We start from the raw sequence: 15,075 nt of genomic DNA, 5'->3' as shown, positions 1-15,075 counted from the left end.
CTTTCCATACAAGGCTGTGCCCAAAGACACATAATATGGAAATAGAGAGATGGGCCTTTCATTAAGACAAGCTTTTTGGCCAAGTAGGTGTCCACCACTAAAAAATAAGAAATGAAAGTGAGATATCATTCAAACAAAATCTTTGGCACAAAAAGAAATCCCGATACTGAGACTCTGAAATACAGAGTCTATATTTAGGTACAGTGGTACCTAAAATGGTGCCACTGTCAAGCAGCTCAATGAAAGATGTGACGTTCATGAATGCAATGGAGCTAATCCCCATCTAACGGAATAGATATATTCCATTCTTCTTTACATTGCAGTGAAGTTTTGTAAAATTAATCTGATTTTCCCATTGACATCCATTATAATATTGGAGAGGCTATTTTTCTTGCTAAAACAATCCAGCCCTTAGAGATTCAATAAATACAAGCAATAATGCATGAGCAATTCAAAATAACCTATTAGAAGTATAGCCAATACCATTATTATATAAAAAGGAATAGCCACAATAGTCAAAAATATTAAATACAAGTGTGTGCTGTAATCAAAAGAAGTCATAAAATTAGGTCAGATTCCCTAGAAGCAGAGCCTGAGATGGGGATTCACGTGCAAGTGAGTTATTAAAGTTGCGCCCTCAGGAGAAACCTGCAGGAGGTGAGATGAAGATAGAGAACGTGGTTTTAGGTTAAGCCTGGCTTCTGCCTGACCCTGCAAGGAGCCCTGGGGTAGATAAATTGTATCACAGTGTTGTCCCAACCCTGAGGCAAGGGAGCTGGGCTCTTGCACCTTCATACCAGTTAGTTACCGTCTATGGGCCATCCTGGTTGGGAGATGAATGTGAGCTGCTAGGAACCTCCAGGCTCCAGACCTTCAGTCTCCCAAAGGCAATCCTCTGGAGAAGGTTGTAAATGTGCGTCCTCAACAGCAATACATACAGCGGTTGGATCAGGAGTGCACCTAATAAATACAAGAGACCCCAGGGCATCTGGGAGAGGCACCAAAGGAAAGGAAGAGCACTAACGGCAGTGCAAAGAAAAACTGCACAGGTTTGGGAGAAAGAGAATGTGGCTTAGCAACTGTCGTGTAAAAGCACCTAAGGGGTTTTGGTTGGCAGTCAGCTCAGTATAAAGCAACAGTGATGTAGCTGTGTTCAAGGAAAAGAAGGTCACCAGCGCTGGCGAGGATGTGGAGCAGCAGGAGCTCTCACTCCTTGCTGGTGGGAATGCGGAATGGTACTGCCACTTCGGAAGACAGTTTGGCGGTTTCTCACAGAACTAGATATGCTCTTACCATAGGACCCAGCATGTGTGCTCCTTGGTATTTACCCAAATGAACTGAAAGCTTATGTCCACATACAACCTGCACATGAATGTTAATAGCAGCAATCTAGCTTTTTTTTTTTTTTTGTGAGGAAGACCGGCCCTGAGCTAACATCTATTGCTGATTCTCCTCCTTTTTTTTTTCCTCCCCAAAGCCCCAGTGGATAGTTGTATGCGGTAGGTGCACATCCTGCTAGTTGCCGTATGTGGGACGTGGCCTCAGCATGGCCAGACAAGTGGTGCGTTGGTGCGCGCCTGGGATCAGAACCCGGGCCGCCAGTAGCGGAGCGCGTGCACTTAACTGCTAAGCCAGGGGGCCGGCCACAGCAGCAATATAGCTTTATTCATAATTGTCAACTTAGAAGCAACCAAGATGTCAGTCAATAGTGAATGGATAAATAAACTGTGGTACTTCCATAAAATAGAATATTATTCAGAGATACAAAGAAATGAGCTATCAAGCCGTGAAAAGACATGGAGGAAACTTAAACACATATTGCTAAGTGAAGGAGTCAGTCTGAAAGGCTACATATTGTGTGATTCCAGCTCTGAGATGCTGGAAAAGGCTAAACTATGGAGACAGAAGAAAGATCAGTGGTTGCCAGGGGTTTGGAGGATGTAGGGAGGGATGAACAGGTGGAGCACAGGGGATTTCTAGGGCACTGAAATTACTCTGTATGAAACTGTAATTGTGGACACATGACATTATGTATCTGTCAAAACCCATAGAACCATACAACAAGGATGAATTCTAGTGTAATGCACTGTAGTTAATAATAATATATCCATATTTTTCATCAATTGTAACAAATGTACCACACTAATGCAAGATGTTAATATTAGGGAAAACTGTTTCAGGGGCAGGGCACATATGAGAATTCCCCTGACTTCCTGCTCAATTTTTCTGTAAACCTAAAATGGCTTTAAGAATAAAGTCCAATCACTAAAAAAAGGTAATAATGTGATTTGGGGCTATCATTACAGAAACATAGTAACGCAGGTGTGTTTGATGAATAATAGCCCTATTCTACTTTTCACTGGTAAAAACAGGGAACACCTGGGCTATTGCATTTAGTTCAAGGTGCCAAACTTCGCAAAAGGATTATGAAAACTAGACATGTTCAGAAGAGGGAAACTGATGTGAAAGGACTCGAAAGCATGTCACATGAGGATATAGAAAAGTGAAATAAGTCAGAGGGAGAAGGACAAATACCGTACGATTTCCTTCATTAAATAGTAGATAATAACAACAATAAACAAACACATAGGGACAGAGATTGGATTGGTGGTTACCAGAGGGGAAGGGGGGAGGGAGGAGGGTGAAAGGGATAATTCGGTACATGTGTGTGGTGATGGGTTGTAATTAGTATTTTGGTGGTGAACATGATGTAATCTATGCAGAAATAGAAGTATAATGATGAACACCTGAAATTTTTACAATGTTATAAACCAATGTTACTGCAATAAAGAAAAAATTTAAAAAAAAAAAGAAAAAAGAAAAGGAACTGAGTATATTTAACTTGCAGAAGTAGAGACAATGGGTGGGGTGGGATGAGGGAGGAGGACATAAGAGTCACCCTCAAATATCTAAAGGTCTATCTCGTGTGTGTGTGTGTGTGTGTGAGTGTGTGTGTGTTCCAATAAAATTTTATTTACAAAAACAGATGAGGGGCTGGATTTGGTCCATAGGCTAAAGGTTTTCTGACCCCTGTTCCTGATCAGTCAATGCTTATGGGACAGATATCCGGTTGGGTTGGGGCAAGTTTGATCTTGGTATAAGTATTATTTAACTATAAATCTCCTACAGAGCTGGCTCAGTTCTTCCAAGGTAAAAATCACTTTTATCTTCAGATTTTGTTATAGATGTGGTAATCATCAACCTGGTGATCTTTGAAGATCCAAAACATGAGACGGTATTGTTAAACCAGCAGGGGCACCTTTTTGTGGTTTTGTTGAGGTAAAGATCTGTGTGATTAACTGAATGTCCATGGGCCTTTTGGCATTCCTTGGGATCTTGGCAATTACATGCTGTTTCTGTAACTCCTTCATTATCTTTTTACTCTCCAATTATTTTTGATTCTTCTTTTTTTTATTGAGGTATAATTGAAAAATAACATTATATTAGTTTCAGGTGTACAACATAATGATTCAATATTTGTATATATTGTGAAGTGATCACCACAATAAGTCTAGATAACATCCATCACCACACATAGTTACAAAGTTTTTTTTCTTGTGATAAAAATACGGAACGCTTCACGAATGTGCATGCTGTCATTATGCAGGCGCCAGCTAATCTTCCCTGTGTCATTCCAATGTTAGTATATGTGCTGCCCAAGCAAGCACTGAGGGCTATCTCATAAAGGATTTATCTCTACAACTCTAAAAGGAAGAACAAGGACAAATAGATAAACATATTTGAGTTTAATACAATGTCAAATTTTTAAAAATAATTAGGACTGTCCTAAGGTGGAATGGGTCAATGAGACAGTGAGTTCCCAGGCAAGCAGAAGACGGACCATCACTTAGTGTCTGATTTTACTGCTAAGGTAACTGTTTTGCTTTTTATGGTGGTGGTGGTGGTGAGGGGGGCATATTTTTCTTACTTGAATTCATTAGCCTATTTTCAAATACATTTTACCCAGTAGAAATAGTTTATTGCAGTACTCTTATGTCAGAGGGGACAACAATATCAGAATGAAGGACATTGAACTATTTACACATTTAATAATGGCACTTTATCCCTGAATCTGCTAAGACATATAGCTATCTAAAACACAATTCATATCTATTATTTCTTATCAAATTAGTAACTTGTTTCCCATTTTTTCTTAATTGAATAATTGTAACAGTTTTATTTATTGAATACCTGTTATATGTCAGATATTTTACAAATATTATCCCATTTAATTTAATCTTCACGATGACCCTGTGAGATAGGTTTTATCTTCACTTTTTAAATGAGGAAACAGAGAATCAGAAAGTAACTTCGCCATTGCTATCCAGCTAGTATATTCCAGAAGATTTTGAATATAGACCTTTGGGACTCTAAAGGCCAGTGGTGCTCTAGAATTTCTATATAGAGGGCTTAGGTGTGACAATCCAGCTAGAAGGAGTGGGTGATGAAGGGAGCTTGTCTTGAAGTTATATTTTCTTGACTGCATAAGATGGTGCCAAATGATCCCTACCTCCTGGTAACCATGCCTTCTTATAGTCTCCTTCCAGATTGTATCAAGGTTGGTCTGTGTGACCAACAGAAGATGGCAGAAGTGATGCTATGTCACCTCTGAGGCTGAGTTACAAAAGGCACTACAGCTTCCCTCCCTTCCCCTCCTCAGATAACTCACCTGGGGAAAGTCAGCTGCCATGTTATGAACAGCCCTGTGGAGGGGCCCTCATAGCAAGGAACTGAGGTCTCTGGCAGCAGCCATGCGAGTGAGCTTAGAAGCAGACTCTCCAGTCCCTGTCAAGCCTTCTGATGACACAGCCTCAACCAAAACCTTGAGAGCAACCTCATGAGAGATCCTGAGCCAGAATCACCCAGCTAAGCTGCTCCCAAATTCCTGACCCACAAAAGTATACAATAACAAATGTAAAGCCACTAAGTTTTGGGGTCATTTGGTGTGCAGCAACAGAAAACTACTACAGATTGTATGCTTCTTTGCGATGACTTGAAGAGGCAAGCTGATGCAGATTGTGGGGATAAGAATAAAACCCCTAGCCCCTAATCCTTTGTGGCAAAGTCATTGCTGAAAGCCAACCTCTAACCACTATGTCAGGGATATGAATTTTAAGAGTCTTCACAAAAAATTATAAATATACATACATATGTTGGAGTAGAATAGAAAATAGAGTGCATCAGTTCCTTAACGAGAAATGCACACACTGCAACAAAACATTTTTTCCCAAATTGCAACAAACTCTTTCGTTTTCATATAAGGTATGGGGTGGGATATAACATGTATATATTTTTATGATACGTGGTGGTTAAAAAAATTTATAAAATGCTGCACTGTTCTTTATATCACTCTGCCTCCCCTAATGGTTTCGTTGGTTCACTAATTGCTGGAGTGCAGCCTGAGGCTCTGAGCCGACCCAACATGCACATGTTATCTCTGGAAACACTGAATGTGCTTAAACATTAGCCACTTACTAGAGTATAACAATGTCAAACTGTTTTTCTTTTTTTAAAAAAAGACTCTCCAGATGTCAACAGTAGCATTAAGGATTAGGTGACAAGTATGTGAGAGAGATGGGGCCTTCAGATTCTACAAGTTTGGGAGGTTGGTATTAGTCCTAAGAATTATACAGTTTTAAATGTAGAAGCCTGCTAAGTGAGGGATATCAGTCCTAAACATTTGCTTTCTCACAAAGCACCAATTAAAAATGTCCAGTGCTATCAATTCATTGCTATGTTAAGAATCAGATATTATTTCAGTCTAGTGCTAAGACTATTAGCTTCTTAAACCACTGCTGAAAGTTAAGCTCCTTTTCTTACTAGATAGCCTCAATTTTTGGCTTTCCTGCCTGGCTTGTTTCCACTGAAGCTATGTGAGGAAGAGCCTAATATCTGCTTCTCTCCTCCTGACTTCACTCAGCTTCCCCTCTAGTCTTCTATCTCCACCTATAGTTTCAGGGATACTGTTTGGTTTCACCACTTCTTCTTAAGGATCACAGTTGGGAGGGGATGTGCAGGTGAAGTATGACGATTAAAAAATGATATTTATTTGGTCATATTATCCAAAATATATACTACTTTGTGGCATAAATCCTCAGGACATTGTCGCTGTCTTTAAAATTGCTTATTCAATTTTCTAAATTCCCAATATGCACTTTGAGAAATGATCAGATTCTGAATACCTCTTGAAGGTAGAGTGAACGGGATTTCCTAAAGGACTGGATATAGGATATGAGAGAAAGACAGGAGTCCAGATGACTCCCAGGTTTTGGCTTAAGCAGCTAGGGCAATGGGGTTGCTATCAACTGAGATGGGAAAGCCTGCGGATAATGCAGGTTGGTGGGGTGGGGTGAGGAGGACGGGGAATTTTATTTTGGACATGTTATGTTTGTGTCATATGCTTTTAGACAACCAGGTGAAGAAGTCTACTAGGCAGTGAGTATAGACATTGGAGTTCATGAGAGACTCTTGACTGGGGATAGACTTGGGAGTCATGGGTACACAGACAGTATTTAAAGTCATTAGATCTCCAAGGAACTGAATGTAGATAAAGAGGAGAAAACAACTGAGTCCTACATTAAGAATTAAGGGAAATAAGGTGAATGAGGAAAGAAGAATGAGAATGAACAGCCACAGGCAAGGTAGGAAAAGAACCTAAAGTGTGGGATCCTAGCAGCAAGTGAAGAAATTGCATCCAGGAGGAGGGAGCTATCAATTGAATCAAATGCTGCTAAGAGATCAAGTAAAATGAGGAGTGAAAAGTGGTTATTGAATTTAGCAACATGGAGGTCACTGGAGACCTTGACAAGAGCAGTTTTGGTGGAATGGTGGGGGTAAAATTCTGTCTGGAATGGATTTAAGAAAGAATGAGAGGAGAGGAAATGGGGATGAATAATGACAAACTCGATTGAGAAATTTTGTTGCAAAGGGAAGCAAAGAAATGAAGCAGTAGCTACAGGGAAATTGGGGGTCAAAGGAAGTTTTCCATTACTGCTTAAATAGGAATTCTTTTAGCTAGATCTCCACAGAGACCTGTTCAAAGCCTTGAGTTAATTCGCAGCATATTCCAGTGAGAATGTGGTGGCTTTAATGGATTTCCTTATCACCTGTGTGACCCCTAATCTAACGTCACTCATGCATGAAATGGTTAATAAAAACCTTAAACAGCAAGAAATAAGGGAAATTAATAAGCTTTGTAGTCAGAAAACTCAACTTGGGCTGAACTCTCCTCTGGGAAATACTGGACATTGGTTACCCCTTCTCCTCCATTTTGGGGGTTTCCAAAGACAATTGTTATGTAATTATTATCAACATGAGGTGGCAGATTTTCAACCCTATTGGTTCTTGTCAGTTCCAGAAGTCTTGGAAAAATCTGAAGTGGCTGAACTTTGTGGTGTCTGTCACAAACATTAATGAATGTCCTGACACCTACAAATAAAAACCAGTTTATTGGTACTGTAACTTCATTTCATATTAGAAGAAAGCAGATTTTAAAAAGTAATTTGATTTAGAGGCTACAACTAAGAAGTAAAATTTATATGCTAAATTTCTACGTAAAGGTAGATTTTAAGTGTCAACTTCCACCTATCCTACATTGCCTACCCTGAGTGCACAGCTGTCTTTAACAGTGACCTCCATTTGAGATCATTTTGGGAACATGGATCAACAGTTACCTCTCCAAATGAAATCAAGTATGTGTGGCCACTTTGTAAGCTGATAATGGTCATAATGATTGTAATACAATATTCTTTCCTAAATCTAATTTCACTTCGTTCCCTCTACTAACTCCACCATATCTTGGTCTGTATTTGGACGTGTCATTATCATAAAAGTAAAGTCCCAGAACTATTAAAACTCACTGGAAATTTACATACACTGTGGTTAAGAAAATACACTCAGAAATCAGAATGCCTAATTTGGAATTCTGACTCAAATACTTATTAGCTGTGTGACTGTAAGCAAGTCATTTAATCTTCTCTAAGCCTAGATTTCTCCATCTGTAAAATGGAGATGATAGTAGTACCTATGCCATGGTGCTATAAGTTATGAGATAAAGTAAGTAAAAACTTAGCACAGTACTTGACATAGAGCAAGCATTTAATAAATGTTAGCTATTAGCAGCACCAGGAGTAATAACACATATATTCCCTCACAATTCTCTTACTGCAAGTTAGAAAGAGCACAACTTTTAAAGAAGACCCTTTGAGGGATGCCTAGAATCTCAAAGTAGGATACAACCACAATTTGCAAATGAAGGGTTAAAAGCTATTGTCTGTCTTACCAATATTTTTGAGAAACGTGATGACAGCAACTTTAGTATTGGGTATTACTTCCACCCTGAAGTCACTATTGGCTTCTGACAGGACACTAATTGACTCTACATGCCAAGATAGCACGTTCTCAGTCATAGTGTCTTGGATATTGTGAAATGCAACCAAAAAATTCATCTATTTCATCCATTTCCATCTCATCCATTCTATCCACTCTTCTGAAAATTACTTTTGTTCTGAGGTCCTCTGACTTCGCAATTTTTAGGGAGATAGAAACACTTGAGATGTTAGTTTTTATATTTGATTTGAGATTTGAAATGTTTTGGCCTCTGTATTCCTTTCTGATGTTCTAAATACTTCGGAAGAAAATAGATTTCACTCAATGCTTTATTGAAAAAAAAACAAAGAAAATAAAAACTCTTTGGCTACATGATTATGTAAAGTTAAACATCATACTTTGTAGAGTCAGATTTACTCACCAAATCACAGGGGGAAAAAAGCAACAAACATGACATGAAATGATGGTGCTCATCCACTGACATAAATCAATAGAGCTACAATTGTGTGTGGGGGGGTATATGGGAACTCTGTGTCCTCTGCTCAACTTTGCTCTGAACCTAAAACTGGTCTAAAAAATAAAGTCTATTTTTTGAAAAATGTATCTTTAATAATTATAAAACCAAATAGTTCTAAATTAAGAATAGATAATACGACAAGAAGTACAATGGAAATACCAGGAATAAGCCTTAATCTATCAAAAAGTTTATCATATGAAATAGTAAGTGGACTAAGGGAGTGGAGACATGAATCACAAGTTAATAAATATTGTTGGGAAAGTTGGTCTTCATTATGAATAAAATTAGATATCAATTCATACCTTATAATCAACACCTAACCACAATAATATTAACCCCTGATGGGTTAGAAATGTCAACTTCAAACATTGCAAAAGTAGTAGAATAAAAGGTCTATATTTATTTCATTAGTTGCACTAAGGTGAAAAAATTTCAACTAATGAAGCAAAATAGATCTACAGACAGCAATTTAAATGGATTCACATAAAATACTAAAACAGTAATAAAAATAAAAAGATATCTACAACATAGCAGATACTCAAGAAATGTAGTTTGATAAATTAATATAATGGAACACAGGGCCTTTTCCTTAGCCAGGGCAGTAAATTGTCTGAAGTTCCAGCAATGGAACAGGAGATGGCAGGTTATTGCTTCCATATGACAAATCAAAATAGTCTCCCATCAGATGATTTATGAAAAGTTGAATTCAGCACGCCAAAGGAAGCTTTAGGAATATCAGTGTTTAACGCACTAGAATATGAGTTACATGAAAATCAAGTGAATCAAGGATAGGCCAACATTAGAAAATCTATTAATATAATTCATTCTATTAATAGGTCCGAGAAAAATAATATGGTGGTATCTCCAGAGATGCTGAAAGAGCATTGGACAAAATTAACACACATTCCTAACAAAATTTCTTGAAAAAATAGAAATAGATGGATATATTTCCATAACATACTAAAATACACATACCTCAATCCTAAAGTCAGCATCTTACTTAGGGAAACCCTGCAGGCATTCCCATTAAGGTCCGGAACAAGACAAGTATGGTGACTACCTACAACACTTTTAACATTGGTCTGAAGATACTAACTAATGCAGTTATATTTGACAAAAAATAAGAGCATAGAACAGGAAAAGATGAAATAAAACTATCTTCATCTGAAGGTGACATGATGTCTACCTGGAAAACCCTAAATTAAATAATAAAAATCAAACACTAAAAAAATTCAGCTGGTAGCAAGATACAAAATGAGCACATGAAGATAGATAGCTCTAGGACTTCTGTTTAGACCAATATGGAGTAATCTATTTACTATCCCACCTTAAACAATTAAAAAACCGGATAAAAGACATGAAGCAATGGTTTTTCAGATGTTTGGAAACAGGCAATGTGGCACAGTGATCAGATGACGTGAGCTCTACAACGGCTCCCTTCCAGGCTTACCACATGGAGAGAGGTTCCAAGGCATCGTGCAGAAAGAGAAACCCAGGAGAAGCCTGGTAGCCTCACCGAGTTGAGGAGACAGACTTGGGACTCTGAGGAGGCCAAAATGACTAGCAATTGCAAGTCAGAATATCGGAGAGGAGAGAGATGCAGAAGGAGCTCCAGAGGTCTACAGAGGATCTCCCGGGTGTCTTCAGCTCCAAAAGGGCTAGAAAAAGTGCCTGTTCTCAACAGCACTGAGATCTACTCTCAACAGTAGAAAACCTCATAATTCTAATGGTATAGGGTAAAGTGTTCAGAAGTGTTTTGCCTCAGTGGTAGAAAAATTAGCTGTAGAGTAAAGGCTACTCTGCTCCTGCCTAACAAAGCTTAAAAGTAAGCCTCAAAAGCATCAAATTGTGTTCAAGTAACTTAACTGAGACCCAGATAAAATCTCAAAAATATTTTTTAAAGTACAAGAATATCCAGGACTCAATAAGGTGCAATTCATATGTCTGGCATCCAATCAAAGATTTTCAGGCATGCCAAGAGGGTTAGCACATCTCAACATCATCATGCTGCAAAGATTATCAAAGCAGCAATATATGATGCATAACATGGAAAAAAATAAATAAATTGAAATTAACTCAGAAATGACACTGATGATAGAATTAGTAGACAAGGATATTAAAACAATTCTGTCCAGAAAACAAATCTCAATATATAAATTTAAAAGAATTCAAATAATACAAAATATGTTCTCTAACCACTATGGAATTAAATTAGAAAGCAATAGCAAATTAGTAACACCTGCAACTACACGGCTGACTCTCAACCACATTATGCTAAGTGAAAGAAGCAAGGCTCAAAGACTTTGTACTGTGTGGTTCCACCTATGAGATTCTGGAACTACAGGGACCAAAATCTGCCCAGTGTTGGACAGGGGCTCACCTTGAGTGAAGAGGTTGATCACAGAGGGACTAGTGGGAATTTTGGTGGGGGATGAAACTCTTTTATATCTTTATATCCCATGGTTGTTACACAGTTGTATACATTTGTCAAAGCTCACAGAACTGTACACAGAGATGTTTGGATTTGCTGTATGTAAGTTATACTTTAATTTTAAAAATGAAAGGAAAAGTCAATAGCATTCATATGCACAAATAATTAGCTAGAAGATTTAGTGAATAAGAAAACCTCATTTACAATAGCAAGAAAAATGATAAAATATTTAGAAACAAACTTAACAAGAAATGTTCTATGTAAGAAAACTATAAATACTCTAAGCACACTTGAACAAATGAAACGGCATTCTTTGTTCTTGGTTAGAACATCTCAACATCATCTCAAGACGTCAGCTCTCCGTAATTTAATTTATAAGTTTAATGCAATTCCAATAAAAATCCCCATGAGCTTTTTTTTTGACACGCATCATAAATCAGAAGTCAATCCCAGAGTTCATAAGGAAAGATAGGCACACAAGAATGGCTAGGAAAACAATTGAGAAGGAAGAGTTTTGTAGGCGGACTAGCCCTGACATGAAAACAAATGACAAAGCCCCTCTAAAACAGATGAACAAACAGGTCAATGGAATAGAACAGAAGTTCCAGAAATAGCCAACTACATACAAAAATCTAGTATTTGACAAAGGTGGTATCTCAAGTTACTGAGGCAGTGATAATCTTAGTAAATGGCTTTGGAATGTATTAAGTATTACAGAGATAAAAATGTGGATACCTATTTGGAAAAAAAGATAAAATTAGATCCATTCCTCAGACGAAACACAAGAATAAACTCCAAATGTATCAGAGACCTAACTGTAAAAAAATAAAGCATTACCAAAAAAAAAAAAAAAAAAAAGAAAGAAAAAAGTACGGGCGACTATAACCTGGGTAAAGGGGAAAGCTCTTAAAATGTGACTAGAAGTCCAGATAGTCCAGATGCAATAAAATAAGATGGGTAAATTTTACTACATAAAAATAAAAAACCTTTGTGTGGGGGAAAAAAAAGCCACCATAAGCAAACTCAAAAGGCAAATGACAAACTGAGAGGAAACATTCATAACACGTATCGCAGATAAAGGACTACTCTCCCTAATTTACAAGCAACTTTTAGAATGTGAGGGGAAAGAGCCCAAAAGTCCTGTGAACAAAGACGCCTGGCACTCTTCTCCCTTCCGGGACAACCAGGGTGGTAAGCGCCTCCCGAGAAGAACGCGGTCGGAGGGACGTGGGGTCCCCGGGCCGCCCCAGCTGCAGCGTCGCACGTGCGCCCGGCTCCGGGAGGGCCTCCTGCCGCCCCTCCTCACCCCGCCCCTGGCGCCGCTCACCATCCTGCTGGAGGAAGAGCGCCAGGCAGCGGGCGGACTTCACGCTCCCGGCCTCCCGATCTCTTCGGGCTCTGGAGGTCCACCTGCAACTCGCTGCTGACTTCTTCGGGGGTCGGGGCCCCAGGGCTCCAGGGCTCTCAGACTAGTAGGGGCAGGGGGCGCGCAGCCATCCTCAGCTCCGCACCTCTGCCCCCACTGCCAGACCGCTCCACTCTACAGGTTTGTGCCTAGATTTTCTTTTGCTTTCTTTTCTATGAACTGCTTCGACGACAGGATTCAGTCTTGAGGTAGCAAACAGCTGCCGCAGGATTATGGCTCCCTTCTGAGAGAAACGTTGCTGTCAGACAAACTGTGGGTCAAAATCCTGGGCTCTGCAGTTCATCGGTTGTATAACTTCAGTCAATTGCATTTGTACAATGGGCATAGCCATAACTACTTCACCATATTATCATGAGGATTAAATCACATAAAGTCTGTAGAGTGCCTGGCATATTAAAAATATATGTATCAATATTAGCTCCCCTTTCCATTGGGCATCCCTTTCCCACTCCACCCCACTTTCCCTACCTACACATCTTCAGAAAAATACACTGAGGCCTTTTCATGCCTCCTAGGACAGGGCTGGAATCAGGTCTAGCCTGACAAGACATTATTTAATTTAACCAACTTGTATTGAAGGCCCTTGATATGGCTGGCAATGCATTGAGATTATAAAGATGAATTAGACACAGATCCCTTCTCTCTGGGGTGAGGGTGGAAGGAAGGGGAAGGACACAAAAAACAGACAAATACACCTTTACCTGGTGTGTCATGAAAGGTCCTGGCAGGATATAGATGGTATACTCAAAATGGGTAATTGAAGAGAAGTTCATAAAGGAATTACCTACATAGGTGTGGGCAAAGGGTTAAGAGAAATCAGTAAGAAATGGTGAAGCAGCCCCACCCTCCCCTACCAGCTGGGCTGAGGGGCAAGGGAGGGGTCATGTACTGAACCCTTGCTCAGTACCTTGTACCTTGCCCCATATACTCAACATTCTCCTTGAATGATGAGTAGGAGATTTCTAAGAGCAGAATGAGGTGGAGGGACATCCAGGGAGAGAGAACATTGCAGAGTAAAGGCCAGAAGAATAAAAGTATAGACTGTGGTTTGGAAGAGCTGGTAGTCTCGTGTGACTAGACCATAGGAGCTTGGTGGGGAGGAAGGGACTGATGGCCGTGATGTGGAGTTTGAACTTTATTTTCTAGGCCAATGGTCCCAGACCATTAGCATCAGCATCACTTGGAAACTTGTTAGAAACGCAGATTCTTGGGCCCAACCTCACACCTACTGGGTCAGAAACTCTAGGGGTGGGTCTTAGTAATCTGCGTTTTATTGAGCCCTCCAGGGACGCTGACACAAGATCTAGTTTGAGAAGCACTGCTCTAGGCATCAGGGAGTCACTGAAGGCATATTATCAGAGGAGTGATGAGGTCAGAACTGCTTTTTCAGAAGGTAGTTTGAGGCGGGAGGAGGAAGGGGGATGGAGACAGAGAGTCCTTAGGGGGTATTTTGATCATTCTGGCGAGAGAACTATGAAGATGAAGAACTGGGCAGTGAGAGTCAAAGTGGAAGAGAGGCAGGACTGGTGACAATGGATATACAGGATGCGGGAGAGGGAGAAGCCCAAGGTGCCACTAAGGCTACATTTTAATGTGGTATAAATGGAATGTATTTTACATGGTCTGTTGTTTTCCCAGGAAATAAAACTGAGTTTTCTTCTCTGTAAAATAAAGCAGTTAAACGAAATGATTTCTGCCATCCTTTTCTACTCATACGCCAAGCAAATAAAGCTGCTGAGTGACCTGCTGTGTCTTTTCAAGGCTCTTGGTGAAGCAGTGGCCAGGGTGATAACTCAGGCGTTGCATTGCCTCACATACTCGCCTCACTTCTCTTTTTGTTGTCCTTACCTTCACTGACCTGGGCTTGCACCTCCCCAACCAACTGGTAACATCTTGATCGTTGCCTAAGGCTCTGTGTTTTACAGACTTAAGACCCGATCAATAGAAAAGGAAATAGTGCCCAACTCTCATGTGGAAATGAAAGAGAAACAGTCCTCAACCATAAGATAAGTGTAAGGAAGCCCAAGAAAGGTTTGCTTTTTCTCCTAATGGCTGCTTTGATACTATCTGTGATGTTGTGATTTATGATTAATATATGTTTGGTCTTCATCCCTGTGTCTGACCCAGAGCAACTGAAATCCTTGGAATATCCTAAATGCTGAGAGTGATGGAGATGTTTTTTGTTATGTTAATGATGTGACTTTTGGAAAGCACCCAAGGAAGGGGGCTGGTGGCTGGAAAATCAACCATGTGACTAGAGGGTTGGAACTTGCAGTCCCACCCCCTGGCCTCCCAGGAGGGAAGAGGGGCTGGAGATTGAGTTCAATCACCGAGGGCCAATGATTTGATCAATCATGCCTATGTAATGAAGCT

General features: G+C 39.7%; 1 non-coding gene across 1 annotated transcript; it reads right to left on the bottom strand.

Annotated features, from left to right (window-relative positions):
- Positions 1-3,562: 3,562 nt before the first annotated feature.
- On the bottom strand, positions 3,563-3,668 carry LOC147915138 (U6 spliceosomal RNA). Its single transcript, XR_015554554.1, has one exon. It is a non-coding gene; the product is annotated as a U6 spliceosomal RNA (small nuclear RNA).
- Positions 3,669-15,075: the final 11,407 nt, after the last annotated feature.

The sequence above is a fragment of the Ceratotherium simum genome, chromosome 15 (assembly GCF_057802395.1).
Source record: "Ceratotherium simum simum isolate JZ-2026a chromosome 15, ASM5780239v1, whole genome shotgun sequence".
NCBI classification, from domain to species: Eukaryota; Metazoa; Chordata; class Mammalia; order Perissodactyla; family Rhinocerotidae; genus Ceratotherium; species Ceratotherium simum.
Note: the sequence above shows the minus strand (reverse complement) of the source record. Positions and strands in the feature narration are given on the sequence as shown.